At 45.2% G+C, this 22,020-nt stretch overlaps 8 non-coding genes across 8 annotated transcripts; all 8 read right to left on the bottom strand.

Annotated features, from left to right (window-relative positions):
- Positions 1–783: 783 nt before the first annotated feature.
- On the bottom strand, positions 784–871 carry trnay-gua (transfer RNA tyrosine (anticodon GUA)). Its single transcript is given in 2 exon segments — positions 784–819; positions 835–871. It is a non-coding gene; the product is annotated as a tRNA-Tyr (tRNA).
- A 2,420-nt stretch (positions 872–3,291) lies between these two features.
- trnay-gua (transfer RNA tyrosine (anticodon GUA)) lies at positions 3,292–3,379 on the bottom strand. Its single transcript is given in 2 exon segments — positions 3,292–3,327; positions 3,343–3,379. It is a non-coding gene; the product is annotated as a tRNA-Tyr (tRNA).
- Positions 3,380–4,544: 1,165 nt separating this feature from the next.
- trnay-gua (transfer RNA tyrosine (anticodon GUA)) lies at positions 4,545–4,632 on the bottom strand. The gene is given in 2 exon segments: positions 4,545–4,580; positions 4,596–4,632. It is a non-coding gene; the product is annotated as a tRNA-Tyr (tRNA).
- A 3,673-nt stretch (positions 4,633–8,305) lies between these two features.
- On the bottom strand, positions 8,306–8,393 carry trnay-gua (transfer RNA tyrosine (anticodon GUA)). The gene is given in 2 exon segments: positions 8,306–8,341; positions 8,357–8,393. It is a non-coding gene; the product is annotated as a tRNA-Tyr (tRNA).
- Positions 8,394–10,813: 2,420 nt separating this feature from the next.
- On the bottom strand, positions 10,814–10,901 carry trnay-gua (transfer RNA tyrosine (anticodon GUA)). Its single transcript is given in 2 exon segments — positions 10,814–10,849; positions 10,865–10,901. It is a non-coding gene; the product is annotated as a tRNA-Tyr (tRNA).
- A 1,167-nt stretch (positions 10,902–12,068) lies between these two features.
- On the bottom strand, positions 12,069–12,156 carry trnay-gua (transfer RNA tyrosine (anticodon GUA)). Its single transcript is given in 2 exon segments — positions 12,069–12,104; positions 12,120–12,156. It is a non-coding gene; the product is annotated as a tRNA-Tyr (tRNA).
- Positions 12,157–14,576: 2,420 nt separating this feature from the next.
- On the bottom strand, positions 14,577–14,664 carry trnay-gua (transfer RNA tyrosine (anticodon GUA)). Its single transcript is given in 2 exon segments — positions 14,577–14,612; positions 14,628–14,664. It is a non-coding gene; the product is annotated as a tRNA-Tyr (tRNA).
- A 2,420-nt stretch (positions 14,665–17,084) lies between these two features.
- Positions 17,085–17,172, bottom strand: trnay-gua (transfer RNA tyrosine (anticodon GUA)). Its single transcript is given in 2 exon segments — positions 17,085–17,120; positions 17,136–17,172. It is a non-coding gene; the product is annotated as a tRNA-Tyr (tRNA).
- Between the last annotated feature and the right edge of the window lie 4,848 nt (positions 17,173–22,020).

Raw genomic sequence — 22,020 nt, forward strand, 5'->3', positions numbered from 1 at the left:
CCTTAATTGCCTCGGCTGGGCATCTTTGACGCTTGCTAAAATTCAATAATCTTCATAGTTGCAACTGTCTGTAAATTTTAAACTCCCTCCAATTTGTGTGCAACAGCACATTATAAACTTGGAGCTGTGTGACCTGGCCAAAAGAAGAGATGAGCTTGACTGGTAATAGGAATAGAATAATGGACGGCCTCTCACAATAAAAGCGCAGGGTCTAGAAGTTGAAGTAATTCACTGCATCATGGCACAACGCACAATGATTTGCTGCACTGGCTACGTTGCACACCTATCTCCAAGTGGCTCGGAGATCAGCAGGGAAGTCCTGCTAGTGTCAGCCTGCTGCCCACATACAGTAGACGCTTGTCTCCATCAGCAAGTCCTCAAAGCAACGGGTGAGCTTCATCTAAAGGGATTTGAATTTAGATGATGACAGTAGCAGCCGAGAGTGCAATGATGTGGATTGAATTAGACACGAGGTGAAAGTTGCTGCTGGGATGACTGTGCAGGGGCAATGAGGAGGTGTGTCCGACTGACAGAAGTCTACTTGTACTTTGAATTGTGTTCTGGGAGTTTGGATGCATTGTAGTCAAAGGAATACCCTGGTGGCCAGCAGGTGCCGAAGAGAATGCAAAGATCCAGGTTCTGGGCGTTTTGAAAAATGAAAAGAAGGGCTGCTGCACCTGTAGATGAATATGCGAAGGAGTAATGTAAAGAGAAGAGTTTGAATGGGTGTCATGCGTTTCGTTGCGCTTGGAATGTTGTTTGTTGAAAAAGGGAAGGGGAGCTTCCTTCGAGCCAGAATTGAACCAGCGACCTAAGGATGTCAGTTTGAATGATCTACAGTCCTCCGCTCTACCAGCTGAGCTATCGAAGGAGAGGCCACATGCAGTTGTTCTTTTCTGGTTATTTCTCACATGCCATTAGCGATTTGACGCTTCATCTCACTCTGCATGTTGCTGCTATGTGAGACTTTGAGCCATTAACAGAACTCCATAGCAAGAGTCTGTGCTACATTCAATGAAACGTTTCATGATGCAAACTGCAGATCAAAGCTTTCCCTCCTCCTTGCATTGCAATTTCAGACAAACACTCAATTCTGCCAGAGCGAACCTTGCAAATGCACCTATTTGCTGACTTTGTCTGGAAGGCCATTCAGGAGATGCCCTCACATGTCAGTGAGCTGAGTGACTGACTTTCTATTTGAAAGACATTCATTCAACCTCAGAGATAGGGGCAGATCATGCACACATTTAATTTCCGTATATGCCACGGCTGTGCATCTTTGACGCATTCTAAAATTCAATAATCTTCATAGTTGCAACTGTCTGTAAATTTTAATCTCCCTCCAATTTGTGTGCAGCAGCACATTCTTAACTTGGAGCTCTGTGACCTGGCCAAAAGAAATGGTGAGCTTGACTGGTAATAACAATAGAATAATAGACTGCCTCTCACAATAAAAGCGCAGGGTCTAGAAGTTGAAGTAATTCACTGCATCATGGCACAACGCACAATGACTTGCTTCACTGGCTACGCTGCACACCTATCTCCAAGTGGCTCGGAGATCAGCAGGGAAGTCCTGCTAGTGTCAGCCTGCTGCCCAAATACAGTAGACACTTGTCTCCATCAGCAAGTCCTCAAAGCAACGGGTGAGCTTCATCTGAAGGGATTTCAATTCGGATGATGACAGAAGCAGCCAAGAGTGCAATGATATGGATTGAATTAGACACGAGCTGAAAGTTGCTGCTGGGATGACTGTGCAGGGGCAGTGAGCTGGTGTATCCGACTGACAGATGTCTACTTGTACTTTGAATTGTGTTCTGGGAGTTTGGATGCATTGTAGTCAAAGGAATACCCTGGTGGCCAGCAGGTGCCGAAGAGAATGCAAAGAGCCAGGTACTGGACGTTTTGAAAAATGAAAAGAAGAGCTGCTGCGCCTGTAGATGAATATGCAAAGGAGTAATGTAAAGAGAAAAGTTTGAATGGGTGTCATGTGTTTAGTTGCGCTTGGAATGTTTTTTGTTGAAAAAGGGAAGGGGAGCTTCCTTCGAGCCAGAATTGAACCAGTGACCTAAGGACGCCAGTTTGAATGATGTACAGTTCTCCGCTTTACCAGCTGAGTTATCGAAGGAAAGGCCGCATGCAGTTGTTCTTTTCTGGTTATTTCCCACATGCCATTAGCGATTTGACGCTTCATCTCACTCTGCATTTTGCTGCTATGTGAGACTTTGAGCCATTAACAGAACACCATAGCAAGAGTCTGTGCTACTTTCAATGAAACGTTTCATGATGCAAACTGCAGATCATAGCTTTCCCTCCTCCTTGCATTGCAATTTCAGACAAACACTCAATTCTGCCTTCGTGAACCTTGCAAATGCACCTATTTGCTGACTTTGTCTGGAAGGCCATTCAGGAGATGCCCTCACATGTCAGTGAGCTGAGTGACTGGCTTTCTATTTGAAAGACATTCATTCAACCTCAGAGATAGGGGCAGATCATGCACACATTTAATTTCCTTAATTGCCTCGGCTGGGCATCTTTGACGCTTGCTAAAATTCAATAATGTTCATAGTTGCAACTGTCTGTAAATTTTAAACTCCCTCCAATTTGTGTGCAACAGCACATTATAAACTTGGAGCTGTGTGACCTGGCCAAAAGAAGAGATGAGCTTGGCTGGTAATAGGAATAGAATAATGGACTGCCTCTCACAATAAAAGCGCAGGGTCTAGAAGTTGAAGTAATTCACTGCATCATGGCACAACGCACAATGACTTGCTTCACTGGATACGCTGCACACCTATCTCCAAGTGGCTCAGAGATCAGCAGGGAAGTCCTGCTAGTGTCAGCCTGCTGCCCAAATACAGTAGACGCTTGTCTCCATCAGCAAGTCCTCAAAGCAACGGGTGAGCTTCATCTGAAGGGATTTGAATTTGGATGATGACAGTAGCAGCCGAGAGTGCAATGATGTGGATTGAATTAGACACGAGGTGAAAGTTGCTGCTGGGATGACTGTGCAGGGGCAATGAGGAGGTGTGTCCGACTGACAGAAGTCTACTTGTACTTTGAATTGTGTTCTGGGAGTTTGGATGCATTGTAGTCAAAGGAATACCCTGGTGGCCAGCAGGTGCCGAAGAGAATGCAAAGAGCCAGGTTCTGGGCGTTTTGAAAAATGAAAAGAAGGGCTGCTGCACCTGTAGATGAATATGCGAAGGAGTAATGTAAAGAGACGAGTTTGAATGGGTGTCATGCGTTTCGTTGCGCTTGGAATGTTGTTTGTTGAAAAAGGGAAGGGGAGCTTCCTTCGAGCCGGAATTGAAACAGCGACCTAAGGATGTCAGTTTGAATGATCTACAGTCCTCCGCTCTACCAGCAGAGCTATCGAAGGAGAGGCCACATGCAGTTGCTCTTTTCTGGTTATTTCTCACATGCCATTAGCGATTTGACGCTTCATCTCACTCTGCATGTTGCTGCTATGTGAGACTTTGAGCCATTAACAGAACTCCATAGCAAGAGTCTGTGCTACTTTCAATGAAACGTTTCGTGATGCAAACTGCAGATCAAAGCTTTCCCTCCTCCTTGCATTGCAATTTCAGACAAACACTCAATTCTGCGTTCGCGAACCTTGCAAATGCACCTATTTGCTGACTTTGTCTGGAAGGCCATTCAGGAGATGCCCTCACATGTCAGTGAGCTGAGTGACTGACTTTCTATTTGAAAGACATTCATTCAACCTCAGAGATAGGGGCAGATCATGCACACATTTAATTTCCTTATATGCCACGGCTGTGCATCTTTGACGCTTTCTAAAATTCAATAATCTTCATAGTTGCAACTGTCTGTAAACTTTAATCTCCCTCCAATTTGTGTGCAGCAGCACATTCTTAACTTGGAGCTCTGTGACCTGGCCAAAAGAAGAGGTGAGCTTGACTGGTAATAGGAATAGAATAATAGACTGCCTCTCACAATAAAAGCGCAGGGTCTAGAAGTTGAAGTAATTCACTGCATCATGGCACAACGCACAATGACTTGCTTCACTGACTACGCTGCACACCTATCTCCAAGTGGCTCGAGATCAGCAGGGAAGTCCTGCTAGTGTCAGCCTGCTGCCCAAATACAGTAGACGCTTGTCTCCATCAGCAAGTCCTCAAAGCAACGGGTGAGCTTCATCTGAAGGGATTTCAATTCGGATGATGACAGAAGCAGCCAAGAGTGCAATGATATGGATTGAATTAGACACGAGCTGAAAGTTGCTGCTGGGATGACTGTGCAGGGGCAATGAGGAGGTGTGTCCGACTGACAGAAGTCTACTTGTACTTTGAATTGTGTTCTGGGAGTTTGGATGCATTGTAGTCAAAGGAATACCCTGGTGGCCAGCAGGTACCGAAGAGAATGCAAAGATCCAGGTTCTGGGCGTTTTGAAAAATGAAAAGAAGGGCTGCTGCACCTGTAGATGAATATGCGAAGGAGTAATGTAAAGAGAAGAGTTTGAATGGGTGTCATGCGTTTAGTTGCGCTTGGAATGTTGTTTTTTGAAAAAGGGAAGGGGAGCTTCCTTCGAGCCAGAATTGAACCAGCGACCTAAGGATGTCAGTTTGAATGATCTACAGTCTTCCGCTCTACCAGTTGAGCTATCGAAGGAGAGGCCACATGCAGTTGTTCTTTTCTGGTTATTTCTCACATGCCATTAGCGATTTGACGCTTCATCTCACTGTGCATGTTGCTGCTATGTGAGACTTTGAGCCATTAACAGAACTCCATAGCAAGAGTCTGTGCTACATTCAATGAAACGTTTCATGATGCAAACTGCAGATCAAAGCTTTCCCTCCTCCTTGCATTGCAATTTCAGACAAACACTCAATTCTGCCAGAGCGAACCTTGCAAATGCACCTATTTGCTGACTTTGTCTGGAAGGCCATTCAGGAGATGCCCTCACATGTCAGTGAGCTGAGTGACTGACTTTCTATTTGAAAGACATTCATTCAACCTCAGAGATAGGGGCAGATCATGCACACATTTAATTTCCGTATATGCCACGGCTGTGCATCTTTGACGCTTTCTAAAATTCAATAATCTTCATAGTTGCAACTGTCTGTAAATTTTAATCTCCCTCCAATTTGTGTGCAGCAGCACATTCTTAACTTGGAGCTCTGTGACCTGGCCAAAAGAAGAGGTGAGCTTGACTGGTAATAACAATAGAATAATGGACTGCCTCTCACAATAAAAGCGCAGGGTCTAGAATGTGAAGTAATTCACAGCATCATGGCACAACGCACAATGACTTGCCACACTGGCTACGCTGCACACCTATCTCCATGTGTCTCGGAGATCAGCAGGGAAGTCCTGCTAGTGTCAGCCTGCTGCCCACATACAGTAGACGCTTGTCTCCATCAGCAAGTCCTCAATGCAACGGGTGAACTTCATCTGAAGGGATTTCAATTTAGATGATGACAGTAGCAGCCGAGAGTGCAATGATGTGGATTGAATTAGACACGAGCTGAAAGTTGCTGCTGGGATGACTGTGCAGGGGCAGTGAGGAGGTGTGTCCGACTGACAGATTTCTACTTGTACTTTGAATTGTGTTCTGGGAGTTTGGATGCATTGTAGTCAAAGGAATACCCTGGTGGCCTGCAGGTGCCGAAGAGAATGCAAAGATCCAGGTTCTGGGCGTTTTGAAAAATGAAAAGAAGAGCTGCTGCACCTGTAGATGAATATGCGAAGGAGTAATGTAAAGAGAAGAGTATGAATGGGTGTCATGCGTTTCGTTGCGCATGGAATGTTGTTTGTTGAAAAAGGGAATGGGAGCTTCCTTCGAGCCGGAATTGAACCAGCGACCTAAGGATGTCAGTTTGAATGATCTACAGTTCTCCGCTCTGCCAGCTGAGGTATCGAAGGAGAGGCCACATGCAGTCGTTCTTTTCTGGTTATTTCTCACATGCCATTAGCGATTTGACGCTTCATCTCACTGTGCATGTTGCTGCTATGTGAGACTTTGAGCCATTAACAGAACTCCATAGCAAGAGTCTGTGCTACTTTCAATGAAACGTTTCATGATGCAAACTGCAGATCAAAGCTTTCCTCCTCCTTGCATTGCAATTTCAGGCAAACACTCAATTCTGCCTTAGCGAACCTTGCAAATGCACCTATTTGCTGACTTTGTCTGGAAAGCCATTCAGGAGATGCCCTCACATGTCAGTGAGCTGAGTGACTGACTTTCTATTTGAAAGACATTCATTCAACCTCAGAGATAGGGGCAGATCATGCACACATTTAATTTCCTTATATGCCACGGCTGTGCATCTTTGACGCTTTCTCAAATTCAATAATCTTCATAGTTGCAACTGTCTGTAAATTTTAATCTCCCTCCAATTTGTGTGCAGCAGCACATTCTTAACTTGGAGCTCTGTGACCTGGACAAAAGAAGAGGTGAGCTTGACTGGTAATAGGAATAGAATAATGGACTGCCTCTCACAATAAAAGCGCAGGGTCTAGAAGTTGAAGTAATTCACTGCATCATGGCACAACGCACAATGACTTGCTTCACTGACTACGCTGCACACCTATCTCTAAGTGGCTCGGAGATCAGCAGGGAAGTCCTGCTAGTGTCAGCCTGCTGCCCAAATACAGTAGACGCTTGTCTCCATCAGCAAGTCCTCAAAGCAACGGGTGAGCTTCATCTGAAGGGATTTCAATTTAGATGATGACAGTAGCAGCCGAGAGTGCAAAGATGTGGATTGAATTAGACACGAGCTGAAAGTTGCTGCTGGGATGACTGTGCAGGGGCAATGAGGAGGTGTGTCCGACTGACAGATTTCTACTTGTACTTTGAATTGTGTTCTGGGAGATTGGATGCATTGTAGCCAAAGGAATACCCTGGTGGCCAGCAGGTGCCGAAGAGAATGCAAAGATCCAGGTTCTGGGCGTTTTGAAAAATGAAAAGAAGGGCTGCTGCACCTGTAGATGAATATGCGAAGGAGTAATGTAAAGAGAAGAGTTTGAATGGGTGTCATGCGTTTAGTTGCGCTTGGAATGTTGTTTGTTGAAAAAGGGAAGGGGAGCTTCCTTCGAGCCAGAATTGAACCAGTGACCTAAGGAAGTCAGTTTGAATGATCTACAGCTCTCCGCTCTACCAGCTGAGCTATCGAAGGAGAAGCCACATGCAGTTGTTGTTTTCTGGTTATTTCCCACATGCCATTAGCGATTTGATGCTTCATCTCACTCTGCATTTTGCTGCTATGTGAGACTTTAAGCCATTAACAGAACTCCATAGCAAGAGTCTGTGCTACTTTCAATGAAACGTTTCATGATGCAAACTGCAGATCATAGCTTTCCCTCCTCCTTGCATTGCAATTTCAGACAAACACTCAATTCTGCCTTCGCGAACCTTGCAAATGCACCTATTTGCTGACTTTGTCTGGAAGGCCATTCAGGAGATGCCCTCACATGTCAGTGAGCTGAGTGACTGGCTTTCTATTTGAAAGACATTCATTCAACCTCAGAGATAGGGGCAGATCATGCACACATTTAATTTCCTTAATTGCCTCGGCTGGGCATCTTTGACGCGTGCTAAAATTCAAGAATCTTCATAGTTACCACTGTCTGTAAATTTTAAACTCCCTCCAATTTGTGTGCAACAGCACATTATAAACTTGGAGCTGTGTGACCTGGCCAAAAGAAGAGATGAGCTTGACTGGTAATAGGAATAGAATAATGGACTGCCTCTCACAATAAAAGCGCAGGGTCTAGAAGTTGAAGTAATTCACTGCATCGTGGCACAACGCACAATGACTTGCTTCACTGGCTACGTTGCACACCTATCTCCAAGTGGCTCGGAGATCAGCAGGGAAGTCCTGCTAGTGTCAGCCTGCTGCCCACATACAGTAGACGCTTGTCTCCATCAGCAAGTCCTCAAAGCAACGGGTGAGCTTCATCTGAAGGGATTTCAATTTGGATGATGACAGTAGCATCCAAGAGTGCAATGATGTGGATTGAATTAGACACGAGCTGAAAGTTGCTGCTGGGATGACTGTGCAGGGGCAATGAGGAGGTGTGTCCGACTGACAGAAGTCTACTTGTGCTTTGAATTGTGTTCTGGGAGTTTGGATGCATTGTAGTCAAAGGAATACCCTGGTGGCCAGCAGGTGCCGAAGAGAATGCAAAGAGCCAGGTTCTGGGCGTTTTGAAAAATGAAAAGAAGGGCTGCTGCACCTGTAGATGAATATGCGAAGGAGTAATGTAAAGAGAAGAGTTTGAACGGGTGTGATGCGTTTAGTTGCGCTTGGAATGTTGTTTGTTGAAAAAGGGAAGGGGAGCTTCCTTCGAGTCGGAATTGAACCAGCGCCCTAAGGATGTCAGTTTGAATGATCTACAGTCCTCCGCTCTACCAGCTGAGCTATCGAAGGAGAGGCCACATGCAGTTGTTCTTTTCTGGTTATTTCTCACATGCCATTAGCGATTTGACGCTTCATCTCACTCTGCATGTTGCTGCTATGTGAGACTTTGAGCCATTAACAGAACTCCATAGCAAGAGTCTGTGCTACTTTCAATGAAACGTTTCATGATGCAAACTGCAGATCAAAGCTTTCCCTCCTCCTTGCATTGCAATTTCAGACAAACACTCAATTCTGCCATAGCGAACCTTGCAAATGCACCTATTTGCTGACTTTGTCTGGAAGGCCATTCAGGAGATGCCCTCACATGTCAGTGAGATGAGTGACTGACTTTCTATTTGAAAGACATTCATTCAACCTCAGAGATAGGGGCAGATCATGCACACATTTAATTTCCTTATATGCCACGGCTGTGCATCTTTGACGCTTTCTAAAATTCAATAATCTTCATAGTTGCAACTGTCTGTAAATTTTAATCTCCCTCCAATTTGTGTGCAGCAGCACATTCTTAACTTGGAGCTCTGTGACCTGGCCAAAAGAAGAGGTGAGCTTGACTGGTAATAGGAATAGAATAATAGACTGCCTCTCACAATAAAAGCGCAGGGTCTAGAAGTTGAAGTAATTCACTGCATCATGGCACAACGCACAATGACTTGCTTCACTGGCTACGCTGCACACCTATCTCCAAGTGGCTCGGAGATCAGCAGGGAAGTCCTGCTAGTGTCAGCCTGCTGCCCAAATACAGTAGACGCTTGTCTCCATCAGCAAGTCCTCAAAGCAATGGGTGAGCTTCAACTGAAGGGATTTCAATTCAGATGATGACAGAAGCAGCCAAGAGTGCAATGATATGGAATGAATTAGACACGAGATGAAAGTTGCTGCTGGGATGACTTTGCAGGGGCAGTGAGCTGGTGTATCCGACTGACAGATGTCTACTTGTACTTTGAATTGTGTTCCTGGAGTTTGGATGCATTGTAGTCAAAGCAATACCCTGGTGGCCAGCAGGTGCCGAAGAGAATGCAAAGAGCCAGGTTCTGGACGTTTTGAAAAATGAAAAGAAGGGCTGCTGCGCCTGTAGATGAATATGCAAAGGAGTATTGTAAAGAGGAGAGTTTGAATGTGTGTCATGTGTTTAGTTGCGCTTGGAATGTTTTTTGTTGAAAAAGGGAACGGGAGCTTCCTTCGAGCCAGAATTGAACCAGTGACCTAAGGACGCCAGTTTGAATGATCTACAGTTCTCCGCTCTACCAGCTGAGTTATCGAAGGAAAGGCCGCATGCAGTTGTTCTTTTCTGGTTATTTCCCACATGCCATTAGCGATTTGACGCTTCATCTCACTCTGCATTTTGCTGCTATGTGAGACTTTGAGCCATTAACAGAACTCCATAGCAAGAGTCTGTGCTACTTTCAATGAAACGTTTCATGATGCAAACTGCAGATCATAGCTTTCCCTCCTCCTTGCATTGCAATTTCAGACAAACACTCAATTCTGCCTTAGCGAACCTTGCAAATGCACCTATTTGCTGACTTTGTCTGGAAGGCCATTCAGGAGATCCCCTTAGATGTCAGTGAGCTGAGTGACTGACTTTCTATTTGAAAGACATTCATTCAACCTCAGAGATAGGGGCAGATCATGCACACATTTAATTTCCTTAATTGCCTCGGCTGGGCATCTTTGGCGCTTGCTAAAATTCAATAATCTTCATAGTTGCAACTGTCTGTAAATTTTAATCTCCCTCCAATTTGTGTGCAACAGCACATTCTTAACTTGGAGCTGTGTGACCTGGCCAAAAGAAGTGGTGAGCTTGACTGGTAATAGGAATAGAATTCTGGACTGCCTCTCACAATAAAAGCGCAGGGTCTAGAATGTGAAGTAATTCACAGCATCATGGCACAACGCACAATGACTTGCTACACTGGATACGCTGCACACCTATCTCCATGTGTCTCGGAGATCAGCAGGGAAGTCCTGCTAGTGTCAGCCTGCTGCCCACATACAGTAGACGCTTGTCTCCATCAGCAAGTCCTCAATGCAACGGGTGAGCTTCATTTGAAGGGATTTCAATTTAGATGATGACAGTAGCAGCCGAGAGTGCAATGATGTGGATTGAATTAGACACGAGCTGAAAGTTGCTGCTGGGATGACTGTGCAGGGGCAATGAGGAGGTGTGTCCGACTGACAGATGTCTACTTGTACTTTGAATTGTGTTCTGGGAGTTTGGATGCATTGTAGAGAAAGGAATACCCTGGTGGCCAGCAGGTGCCGAAGAGAATGCAAAGATCCAGGTTCTGGGCGTTTTGAAAAATGAAAAGAAGGGCTGCTGCACCTGTAGATGAATATGCGAAGGAGTAATGTAAAGAGAAGAGTTTGAATGGGTGTCATGCGTTTAGTTGCGCTTGGAATGTTGTTTGTTGAAAAAGGGAAGGGGAGCTTCCTTCGAGCCGGAATTGAACCAGCGACCTAAGGATGTCAGTTTGAATGATCTACAGTCCTCCGCTCTACCAGCTGAGCTATCTAAGGAGAGGCCACATGCAGTTGTTCTTTTCTGGTTATTTCTCACATGCCATTAGCGATTTGACGCTTCATCTCACTCTGCATGTTGCTGCTATGTGAGACTTTGAGCCATTAACAGAACTCCATAGCAAGAGTCTGTGCTACTTTCAATGAAACGTTTCATGATGCAAACTGCAGATCAAAGCTTTCCCTCCTCCTTGCATTGCAATTTCAGACAAACACTCAATTCTGCCTCAGCGAACCTTGCAAATGCACCTATTTGCTGACTTTGCCTGGAAGGCCATTCAGGAGATGCCCTCACATGTCAGTGAGATGAGTGACTGACTTTCTATTTGGAAGACATTCATTCAACCTCAGAGATAGGGGCAGATCATGCACACATTTAATTTCCTTATATGCCACGGCTGTGCATCTTTGGCGCTTTCTAAAATTCAATAATCTTCATAGTTGCAACTGTCTGTAAATTTTAATCTCCCTCTAATTTGTGTGCAGCAGCACATTCTTAACTTGGAGCTCTGTGACCTGGCCAAAAGAAGAGGTGAGCTTGACTGGTATTAGGAATAGAATAATGGACTGCCTCTCACAATAAAAGCGCAGGGTCTAGAAGTTGAAGTAATTCACTGCATCATGGCACAACGCACAATGACTTGCTTCACTGGCTACGCTGCACACCTATCTCCAAGTGGCTCGGAGATCAGCAGGGAAGTCCTGCTAGTGTCAGCCTGCTGCCCACATACAGTAGACGCTTGTCTCCATCAGCAAGTCCTCAAAGCAACGGGTGAGCTTCATCTGAAGGGATTTCAATTTGGATGATGACAGTAGCAGCCGAGAGTGCAATGATGTGGATTGAATTAGACACGAGCTGAAAGTTGCTGCTGGGATGACTGTGCAGGGGCAATGAGGAGGTGTGTCCGACTGACAGATGTCTACTTGTACTTTGAATTGTGTTCTGGGAGTTTGGATGCATTGTAGTCAAAGGAATACCCTGGTGGTCAGCAGGTGCCGAAGAGAATGCAAAGAGCCAGGTTCTGGGCGTTTTGAAAAATGAAAAGAAGGGCTGCTGCACCTGTAGATGAATATGCGAAGGGGTAATGTAAAGAGAAGAGTTTGAATGGGTGTGAAGCGTTTCGTTGCGCTTGGAATGTTGTTTGTTGAAAAAAGGGAAGGAGAGATTCCTTCGAGCCGGAATTGAACCAGCGACCTAAGGATGTCAGTTTGAATGATCTACAGTCCTCCGCTCTACCAGCTGAGGTATCGAAGGAAAGGTCACATGCAGTTGTTCTTTTCTGGTTATTTCCCACATGCCATTAGCGATTTGACGCTTCATCTCACTCTGCATGTTGCTGCTCTGTGAGACTTTGAGCCATTAACAGAACTCCATAGCAAGAGTCTGTGCTACTTTCAATGAAACGTTTCATGATGCAAACTGCAGATCAAAGCTTTCCCTCCTCCTTGCATTGCAATTTCAGACAAACACTCAATTCTGCCTCAGCGAACCTTGCAAATGCACCTATTTGCTGACTTTGTCTGGAAGGCCATTCAGGAGATGCCCTCACATGTCAGTGAGCTGAGTGACTGACTTTCTATTTGAAAGACATTCATTCAACCTCAGAGATAGGGGCAGATCATGCACACATTTAATTTCCTTATATGCCATGGCTGTGCATCTTTGACGCTTTCTAAAATTCAATAATCTTCATAGTTGCAACTGTCTGTAAATTTTAATCTCCCTCCAATTTGTGTGCAGCAGCACATTCTTAACTTGGAGCTCTGTGACCTGGCCAAAAGAAGAGGTGAGCTTGACTGGTAATAGGAATAGAATAATGGACTCCCTCTCACAACAAAAGCGCAGGGTCTAGAAGTTGAAGTAATTCACTGCATCATGGCACAACGCACAATGACTTGCTTCACTGACTACGCTGCACACCTATCTCCAAGTGGCTCGGAGATCAGCAGGGAAGTCCTGCTAGTGTCAGCCTGCTGCCCAAATACAGTAGACGCTTGTCTCCATCAGCAAGTCCTCAAAGCAACGGGTGAGCTTCATTTGAAGGGATTTCAATTCGGATGATGACAGAAGCAGCCAAGAGTGCAATGATATGGATTGAATTAGACACGAGCTGAAAGTTGCTGCTGGGATGACTGTGCAGGGGCAGTGAGGAGGTGTGTCCGACTGACAGATTTCTACTTGTACTTTGAATTGTGTTCTGGAAGTTTGGAAGCATTGTAGCCAAAGGAATACCCTGGTGGCCAGCAGGTGCCGAAGAGAATGCAAAGAGCCAGGTTCTGGGCGTTTTGAAAAATGAAAAGAAGGGCTGCTGCGCCTGTAGATGAATATGCAAAGGAGTATTGTAAAGAGAAGAGTTTGAATGGGTGTCATGTGTTTAGTTGCGCTTGGAATGTTTTTTGTTGAAAAAGGGAAGGGGAGCTTCCTTCGAGCCGGAATTGAGCCAGTGACCTAGGGATGTCAGTTTGAATGATCTACAGTCCTCCGCTCTACCAGCTGAGCTATCGAAGGAGAGGTCGCATGCAGGTGCTCTTTTCTGGTTATTTCCCACATGCCATTAGCGATTTGACGCTTCATCTCACTCTGCATGTTGCTGCTATGTGAGACTTTGAGCCATTAACAGAACTCCATAGCAGGAGTCTGTGCTACTTTCAATTAAACGTTTTATGATGCAAACTGCAGATCAAAGCTTTCCCTCCTCCTTGCATTGCAATTTGAGACAAACACTCAATTCTGCCTTAGCGAACCTTGCAAATGCACCTATTTGCTGACTTTGTCTGGAAGGCCATTCAGGAGATCCCCTTAGATGTCAGTGAGCTGAGTGACTGACTTTCTATTTGAAAGACATTCATTCAACCTCAGAGATAGGGGCAGATCATGCACACATTTAATTTCCTTATATGCCACGGCTGTGCATCTTTGATGCTTTCTAAAATTAAATAATCTTCATAGTTGCAACTGTCTGTAAATTTTAATCTCCCTCCAATTTGTGTGCAGCAGCACATTCTTAACTTGGAGCTCTGTGACCTGGCCAAAAGAAGAGGTGAGCTTGACTGGTAATAGGAATAGAATAATGGGCTGCCTCTCACAATAAAAGCGCAGGGTCTAGAAGTTGAAGTAATTCACTGCATCATGGCACAACGCACAATGACTTGCTTCACTGGCTACGCTGCACACCTACCTCCAAGTGGCTCGGAGATCAGCAGGGAAGTCCTGCTAGTGTCAGCCTGCTGCCCAAATACAGTAGACGCTTGTCTCCATCAGCAAGTCCTCAAAGCAACGGGTGAGCTTCATCTGAAGGTATTTCAATTCGGATGATGACAGAAGCAGCCAAGGCTGCAATGATATGGATTGAATTAGACACGAGCTGAAAGTTCCTGCTGGGATGACTGTGCAGGGGCAATGAGGAGGTGTGTCCGACTGACAGATTTCTACTTGTACTTTGAATTGTGTTCTGGGAGTTTGGATGCATTGTAGAGAAAGGAATACCCTGGTGGCCAGCAGGTGCCGAAGAGAATGCAAAGATCCAGGTTCTGGGCGTTTTGAAAAATGAAAAGAAGGGCTGCTGCACCTGTAGATGAATATGCGAAGGAGTAATGTAAAGAGAAGAGTTTGAATGGGTGTCATGCGTTTAGTTGCGCTTGGAATGTTGTTTGTTGAAAAAGGGAAGGGGAGCTTCCTTCGAGCCGGAATTGAACCAGCGACCTAAGGATGTCAGTTTGAATGATTTACAGTCCCCCGCTCTATCAGCTGAGCTATCTAAGGAGAGGCCACATGCAGTTGTTCTTTTCTGGTTATTTCTCACATGCCATTAGCGATTTGACGCTTCATCTCACTCTGCATGTTGCTGCTATGTGAGACTTTGAGCCATTAACAGAACTCCATAGCAAGAGTCTGTGCTACTTTCAATGAAACGTTTCATGATGCAAACTGCAGATCAAAGCTTTCCCTCCTCCTTGCATTGCAATTTCAGACAAACACTCAATTCTGCCATAGCGAACCTTGCAAATGCACCTATTTGCTGACTTTGGCTGGAAGGCCATTCAGGAGATGCCCTCACATGTCAGTGAGATGAGTGACTGACTTTCTATTTGAAAGACATTCATTCAACCTCAGAGATAGGGGCAGATCATGCACACATTTAATTTCCTTATATGCCACGGCTGTGCATCTTTGACGCTTTCTAAAATTCAATAATCTTCATAGTTGCAACTGTCTGTAAATTTTAATCTCCCTCCAATTTGTGTGCAGCAGCACATTCTTAACTTGGAGCTCTGTGACCTGGCCAAAAGAAGAGGTGAGCTTGACTGGTAATAGGAATAGAATAATGGACTGCCTCTCACAATAAAAGCGCAGGGTCTAGAAGTTGAAGTAATTCACTGCATCATGGCACAACGCACAATGACTTGCTTCACTGGCTACGCTGCACACCTATCTCCAAGTGGCTCGGAGATCAGCAGGGAAGTCCTGCTAGTGTCAGCCTGCTGCCCAAATACAGTAGACGCTTGTCTCCATCAGCAAGTCCTCAAAGCAACGGGTGAGCTTCATTTGAAGGGATTTCAATTCGGATGATGACAGAAGCAGCCAAGAGTGCAATGATATGGATTGAATTAGACACGAGCTGAAAGTTGCTGCTGGGATGACTGTGCAGGGGCAGTGAGGAGGTGTGTCCGACTGACAGATTTCTACTTGTACTTTGAATTGTGTTCTGGAAGTTTGGAAGCATTGTAGCCAAAGGAATACCCTGGTGGCCAGCAGGTGCCGAAGAGAATGCAAAGAGCCAGGTTCTGGGCGTTTTGAAAAATGAAAAGAAGGGCTGCTGCGCCTGTAGATGAATATGCAAAGGAGTATTGTAAAGAGAAGAGTTTGAATGGGTGTCATGTGTTTAGTTGCGCTTGGAATGTTTTTTGTTGAAAAAGGGAAGGGGAGCTTCCTTCGAGCCGGAATTGAGCCAGTGACCTAGGGATGTCAGTTTGAATGATCTACAGTTCTCCGCTCTACCAGCTGAGCTATCGAAGGAGAGGTCGCATGCAGGTGCTCTTTTCTGGTTATTTCCCACATGCCATTAGCGATTTGACGCTTCATCTCACTCTGCATGTTGCTGCTATGTGAGACTTTGAGCCATTAACAGAACTCCATAGCAGGAGTCTGTGCTACTTTCAATTAAACGTCTTATGATGCAAACTGCAGATCAAAGCTTTCCCTCCTCCTTGCATTGCAATTTGAGACAAACACTCAATTCTGCCTTAGCGAACCTTGCAAATGCACCTATTTGCTGACTTTGTCTGGAAGGCCATTCAGGAGATCCCCTTAGATGTCAGTGAGCTGAGTGACTGACTTTCTATTTGAAAGACATTCATTCAACCTCAGAGATAGGGGCAGATCATGCACACATTTAATTTCCTTATATGCCACGGCTGTGCATCTTTGATGCTTTCTAAAATTCAATAATCTTCATAGTTGCAACTGTCTGTAAATTTTAATCTCCCTCCAATTTGTGTGCAGCAGCACATTCTTAACTTGGAGCTCTGTGACCTGGCCAAAAGAAGAGGTGAGCTTGACTGGTAATAGGAATAGAATAATGGGCTGCCTCTCACAATAAAAGCGCAGGGTCTAGAAGTTGAAGTAATTCACTGCATCATGGCACAACGCACAATGACTTGCTTCACTGGCTACGCTGCACACCTACCTCCAAGTGGCTCGGAGATCAGCAGGGAAGTCCTGCTAGTGTCAGCCTGCTGCCCAAATACAGTAGACGCTTGTCTCCATCAGCAAGTCCTCAAAGCAACGGGTGAGCTTCATCTGAAGGTATTTCAATTCGGATGATGACAGAAGCAGCCAAGGCTGCAATGATATGGATTGAATTAGACACGAGCTGAAAGTTCCTGCTGGGATGACTGTGCAGGGGCAATGAGGAGGTGTGTCCGACTGACAGATTTCTACTTGTACTTTGAATTGTGTTCTGGGAGTTTGGATGCATTGTAGCCAAAGGAATACCCTGGTGGCCAGCAGGTGCCGAAGAGAATGCAAAGAGCCAGGTTCTGGGCGTTTTGAAAAATGAAAAGTAGGGCTGCTGCGCCTGTAGATGAATATGCAAAGGAGTATTGTAAAGAGAAGAGTTTGAATGCGTGTCATGTGTTTAGTTGCGCTTGGAATGTTTTTTGTTGAAAAAGGAAAGGGGAGCTCCCTTCGAGCCGGAATTGAACCAGCGACCTAAGGATGTCAGTTTGAATGATCTACAGTCCTCCGCTCTACCAGCTGAGCTATCGAAGGAGAGGCCACATGCAGTCTTTCTTTTCTGGTTATTTCTCACATGCCATTAGCGATTTGACGCTTCATCTCACTCTGCATGTTGCTGCTATGTGAGACTTTGAGCCATTAACAGAACTCCATAGCAAGAGTCTGTGCTACTTTCAATGAAACGTTTCATGATGCAAACTGCAGATCAAAGCTTTCCCTCCTCCTTGCATTGCAATTTCAGACAAACACTCAATTCTGCCATCGCGAACCTTGCAAATGCACCTATTTGCTGACTTTGTCTGGAAGGCCATTCAGGAGATGCCCTCACATGTCAGTGAGATGAGTGACTGACTTTCTATTTGAAAGACATTCATTCAACCTCAGAGATAGGGGCAGATCATGCACACATTTAATTTCCTTATATGCCACGGCTGTGCATCTTTGACGCTTTCTAAAATTAAATAATCTTCATAGTTGCAACTGTCTGTAAATTTTAATCTCCCTCCAATTTGTGTGCAGCAGCACATTCTTAACTTGGAGCTCTGTGACCTGGCCAAAAGAAGAGGTGAGCTTGACTGGTAATAGGAATAGAATAATGGACTGCCTCTCACAATAAAAGCGCAGGGTCTAGAAGTTGAAGTAATTCACTGCATCATGGCACAACGCACAATGACTTGCTTCACTGGCTACGCTGCACACCTATCTCCAAGTGGCTCGGAGATCAGCAGGGAAGTCCTGCTAGTGTCAGCCTGCTGCCCAAATACAGTAGACGCTTGTCTCCATCAGCAAGTCCTCAAAGCAACGGGTGAGCTTCATTTGAAGGGATTTCAATTCGGATGATGACAGAAGCAGCCAAGAGTGCAATGATATGGATTGAATTAGACACGAGCTGAAAGTTGCTGCTGGGATGACTGTGCAGGGGCAGTGAGGAGGTGTGTCCGACTGACAGATTTCTACTTGTACTTTGAATTGTGTTCTGGAAGTTTGGAAGCATTGTAGCCAAAGGAATACCCTGGTGGCCAGCAGGTGCCGAAGAGAATGCAAAGAGCCAGGTTCTGGGCGTTTTGAAAAATGAAAAGAAGGGCTGCTGCGCCTGTAGATGAATATGCAAAGGAGTATTGTAAAGAGAAGAGTTTGAATGGGTGTCATGTGTTTAGTTGCGCTTGGAATGTTTTTTGTTGAAAAAGGGAAGGGGAGCTTCCTTCGAGCCGGAATTGAGCCAGTGACCTAGGGATGTCAGTTTGAATGATCTACAGTCCTCCGCTCTACCAGCTGAGCTATCGAAGGAGAGGTCGCATGCAGGTGCTCTTTTCTGGTTATTTCCCACATGCCATTAGCGATTTGACGCTTCATCTCACTCTGCATGTTGCTGCTATGTGAGACTTTGAGCCATTAACAGAACTCCATAGCAGGAGTCTGTGCTACTTTCAATTAAACGTTTTATGATGCAAACTGCAGATCAAAGCTTTCCCTCCTCCTTGCATTGCAATTTGAGACAAACACTCAATTCTGCCTTAGCGAACCTTGCAAATGCACCTATTTGCTGACTGTGTCTGGAAGGCCATTCAGGAGATCCCCTTAGATGTCAGTGAGCTGAGTGACTGACTTTCTATTTGAAAGACATTCATTCAACCTCAGAGATAGGGGCAGATCATGCACACATTTAATTTCCTTAATTGCCTCGGCTGTGCATCTTTCACGCTTGCTAAAATTCAATAATCTTCATAGTTGCAACTGTCTGTAAATTTTAATCTCCCTCCAATTTGTGTGCAGCAGCACATTCTTAACTTGGAGCTCTGTGACCTGGCCAAAAGAAGAGGTGAGCTTGACTGGTAATAGGAATAGAATAATGGACTGCCTCTCACAATAAAAGCGCAGGGTCTAGAAGTTGAAGTAATTCACTGCATCATGGCACAACGCACAATGACTTGCTTCACTGGCTACGCTGCACACCTATCTCCAAGTGGCTCGGAGATCAGCAGGGAAGTCCTGCTAGTGTCAGCCTGCTGCCCAAATACAGTAGACGCTTGCCTCCATCAGCAAGTCCTCAAAGCAACGGGTGAGCTTCATCTGAAGGGATTTCAATTCGGATGATGACAGAAGCAGCCAAGAGTGCAATGATATGGATTGAATTAGACACGAGCTGAAAGTTGCTGCTGGGATGACTGTGCAGGGGCAGTGAGGAGGTGTGTCCGACTGACAGATTTCTACTTGTACTTTGAATTGTGTTCTGGAAGTTTGGATGCATTGTAGCCAAAGGAATACCCTGGTGGCCAGCAGGTGCCGAAGAGAATGCAAAGAGCCAGGTTCTGGGCGTTTTGAAAAATGATAAGAAGGGCTGCTGCGCCTGTAGATGAATATGCAAAGGAGTATTGTAAAGAGAAGAGTTTGAATGGGTGTCATGTGTTTAGTTGCGCTTGGAATGTTTTTTGTTGAAAAAGGGAAGGGGAGCTTCCTTCGAGCCGGAATTGAGACAGTGACCTAGGGATGTCAGTTTGAATGATCTACAGTCCTCCGCTCTACCAGCTGAGCTATCGAAGGAGAGGTCGCATGCAGGTGCTCTTTTCTGGTTATTTCCCACATGCCATTAGCGATTTGACGCTTCATCTCACTCTGCATGTTGCTGCTATGTGAGACTTTGAGCCATTAACAGAACTCCATAGCAGGAGTCTGTGCTACTTTCAATGAAACGTTTCATGATGCAAACTGCAGATCAAAGCTTTCCCTCCTCCTTGCATTGCAATTTCAGACAAACACTCAATTCTGCCTTAGCGAACCTTGCAAATGCACCTATTTGCTGACTTTGTCTGGAAGGCCATTCAGGAGATCCCCTTAGATGTCAGTGAGCTGAGTGACTGACTTTCTATTTGAAAGACATTCATTCAACCTCAGAGATAGGGGCAGATCATGCACACATTTAATTTCCTTAATTGCCTCGGCTGGGCATCTTTGACGCTTGCTAAAATTCAATAATCTTCATAGTTGCAACTGTCTGTAAATTTTAATCTCCCTCCAATTTGTGTGCAACAGCACATTCTTAACTTGGAGCTGTGTGACCTGGCCAAAAGAAGTGGTGAGCTTGACTGGTAATAGGAATAGAATTATGGACTGCCTCTCACAATAAAAGCGCAGGGTCTAGAAGGTGAAGTAATTCAATGCATCATGGCACAACGCACAATGACTTGCTTCACTGGATACGCTGCACACCTATCTCCAAGTGTCTCGGAGATCAGCAGGGAAGTCCTGCTAGTGTCAGCCTGCTGCCCACATACAGTAGACGCTTGTCTCCATCAGCAAGTCCTCAAAGCAACGGGTGAGCATCATCTGAAGGGATTTCAATTTAGATGATGACAGTAGGAGCCGAGAGTGCAATGATGTGGATTGAATTAGACACGAGCTGAAAGTTGCTGCTGGGATGACTGTGCAGAGGCAATGAGGAGGTGTGTCCGACTGACAGATGTCTACTTGTACTTTGAATTTTGTTCTGGGAGTTTGGATGCATTGTAGTGAAAGGAATACCCTGGTGGCCAGCAGGTGCCGAAGAGAATTCAAAGATCCAGGTTCTGGGCGTTTTGAAAAATGGAAAGAAGGGCTGCTGCACCTGTAGATGAATATGCGAAGGAGTAATGTAAAGAGAAGAGTTTGAATGGGTGTCATGCGTTTAGTTGCCCTTGGAATGTTGTTTGTTGAAAAAATGGAAGGAGAGGTTCCTTTGAGCCGGAATTGAGCCAGCAACCTAAGGATGTCAGTTTGAATGATCTACAGTCCTCTGCTCTACCAGCTGAGCTATCGAAGGAGAGGTCGCATGCAGGTGCTCTTTTCTGGTTATTTCCCACATGCCATTAGCGATTTGACGCTTCATTTCACTCTGCATGTTGCTGCTATGTGAGACTTTGAGCCATTAACAGAACTCCATAGCAGGAGTCTGTGCTACTTTCAATTAAACGTTTCATGGTGCAAACTGCAGATCAAAGCTTTCCCTCCTCCTTGCATTGCAATTTCAGACAAACACTCAATTCTGCCTTAGCGAACCTTGCAAATGCACCTATTTGCTGACTTTGTCTGGAAGGCCATTCAGGAGATCCCCTTAGATGTCAGTGAGCTGAGTGACTGACTTTCTATTTGAAAGACATTCATTCAACCTCAGAGATAGGGGCAGATCATGCACACATTTAATTTCCTTAATTGCCTCGGCTGGGCATCTTTGACGCTTGCTAAAATTCAATAATCTTCATAGTTGCAACTGTCTGTAAATTTTAATCTCTCTCCAATTTGTGTGCAACAGCACATTCTTAACTTGGAGCTGTGTGACCTGGCCAAAAGAAGTGGTGAGCTTGACTGGTAATAGGAATAGAATTATGGACTGCCTCTCACAATAAAAGCGCAGGGTCTAGAAGGTGAAGTAATTCAATGCATCATGGCACAACGCACAATGACTTGCTTCACTGGATACGCTGCACACCTATCTCCAAGTGTCTCGGAGATCAGCAGGGAAGTCCTGCTAGTGTCAGCCTGCTGCCCACATACAGTAGACGCTTGTCTCCATCAGCAAGTCCTCAAAGCAATGGGTGAGCTTCATCTGAAGGGATTTCAATTTAGATGATGACAGTAGCAGCCGAGAGTGCAATGATGTGGATTGAATTAGACACGAGCTGAAAGTTGCTGCTGGGATGACTGTGCAGGGGCAATGAGGAGGTGTGTCCGACTGACAGATGTCTACTTGTACTTTGAATTTTGTTCTGGGAGTTTGGATGCATAGTAGTGAAAGGAATACCCTGGTGGCCAGCAGGTGCCGAAGAGAATGCAAAGAGCCAGGTTCTGGGCGTTTTGAAAAATGAAAAGAAGGGCTGCTGCACCTGTAGATGAATATGCGAAGGAGTA

The sequence above is a fragment of the Scyliorhinus torazame genome, chromosome 11 (genome assembly GCF_047496885.1).
Source record: "Scyliorhinus torazame isolate Kashiwa2021f chromosome 11, sScyTor2.1, whole genome shotgun sequence".
NCBI classification, from domain to species: Eukaryota; Metazoa; Chordata; class Chondrichthyes; order Carcharhiniformes; family Scyliorhinidae; genus Scyliorhinus; species Scyliorhinus torazame.